The following is a 1,964-nucleotide window of genomic DNA, read 5'->3' as shown; positions in this document are numbered from 1 at the left end:
GGGGAAACTACCTAGGAAAGCAGTCTGGTGCCTCCTCAAAAAGTTAGTAATAGAAAAATCATGACTCAGTGCTCCCTCTACTTGATATACATCGTGGTAGTCACCTAACTGGTGTCAATTTAATGATTAAGAGTGTAGGGGTGGAGTCTATGTTGTCAATCTGGAGATAGCCAATGAGTTCTGTGGGCATGGCCTTCTCCTGAGAATTCTGGTACTTCCTCCTTGGAGGCGGAAGACACCTCTCTCTCTCTCTCTGCTATTTCCTGGGAGACGTTGCAGAAGACAAGACACATGGATGCAACCAGCCCTTGGAAGCTGGAGAAGCCACAGAGAGACCCCTGCCAGCACTGAGATGCTTACAACGCAGCTGGACCCAAAGACTTTCTACCCACTGGCTTGTGATCATCCTGCACTTGGCTTCATTGCATGTGTTTCGTGAGTCTGAAGAGGGCTTTATAGATTGGTATCGGACATATGGGCTAATAACAGACTTATGGCCTTGGACTGGACTGGGTTGGGATGTTTTCCAATGTTCAATTCCTCTTGTATATAAAACTCTTTCCTACACACATGTGAGTTTCTACGGATTTGTTTCTCTAGTATAACCTGAACTAACACAACATCCTAGAAAAAAAAGAGCCATGACACAAATAGATATATGCACACCCATGTTCACTGTAGCACGATTCACAAAAGCAAAAAGATAGAAACAACCAAATGCCCCTCAGTGAGAGACTGGATAGACAAACTTTGGTATATACAACACGATGGGAAACCACATGATGTTGGAGAGTAACGAGGAATCTGCAGAACAGCTCACAAGGATGAACCTCGGGAGCATCATGCGGAATGAAGTTACTCAAGCAGGAAAGGACAGCTATGGTATGAGACCACTATGCTACAAAGCTGAGAGTACTTTACCAAACTCACAGTAAAAAGGTAAAATAAGAAAGTCAAGGATAGGTTTTACACTAAAAGAAACGTTCTTTGATGTACAAAGAGATAAGAGGGTAAGGGAGGAAGGAGAAGTCATGAGCTATTGGGTAGACAAGTGTTAACTTGGGTGAAAGGGAAGACAATATACAGTTAAGAGGGAGGTTGACAAAAAATAGGAGGCAGGAGAAGGCCCTGGGAGATTGGCATGAGTTAAAGGTAGCAGAGGGAAATATTGTTGTATGCATACTACTGCAACAGTGGGCATCTATAATTAGATGCTCAGACAGACAAACCGGCAGAGCAGGTAGGTGTGTTACCTTCCTGAGGATTCGCTACTTTATCTCTAGGTTCTAATAGCCAGAGAACTCCCAGATAAAATTCATGATTGAAGGGTTTCTTAAGGAAGTTACTAGGTAGTGATGCAAATGAGAAATGCTCACGGCAGAGTTAATCATCAAGACATGTCACAAAGATCTTTGGGGAATACATGTAGCAGTGACCTGCTAGTTGTTGTTTTAGATGCTAGTGTATTGGCTCTAGCTTACAGTGATCCCACACACAGCAGACCTAAACACCGCCTGGTCCTGAGCCATCCCCACAACTGCTGCTATGCTTGGGCCCAGTGTTGTAGCCACGGTGCCAGTCCACCTTCAAAGAAGGATGAACTCTCGCTACCCTTGCCTCCAAGGAGCACTCTGCCTCCATCGTTGAGGGGCTTCCTGGTTTTCAATTTACCACTTTACCAAGCATTACGTTTTCCTCCGAGTCTGGGCCCTCCTGTGAGATAAGTCTCACCACCCTCAAGCTTCTAAGGAGCATTCTGGCCCCTCCTCTTCCAAGCCAGATTTGTTCATTCTTAATGAACATTAAATATGCCGACATTTCTGTGTACCGCATCTTTGATGTTCTTTACCAACATCATGATTCAAAGAGACCGATTTCTCTGGCATTCTAGGATGCTCACCTTCCCGACACAACCGCTGAAGACAAAGCGAGTGAATAAGCAAAGGTGGTGAAGAAAGCTGGTA

The sequence above is a fragment of the Echinops telfairi genome, unplaced genomic scaffold (genome assembly GCF_000313985.2).
Source record: "Echinops telfairi isolate 266 unplaced genomic scaffold, ASM31398v2 ScPeMD7_7469;HRSCAF=8507_1, whole genome shotgun sequence".
Classification (NCBI taxonomy): domain Eukaryota; kingdom Metazoa; phylum Chordata; class Mammalia; order Afrosoricida; family Tenrecidae; genus Echinops; species Echinops telfairi.
This window is presented reverse-complemented; position numbering follows the sequence as displayed.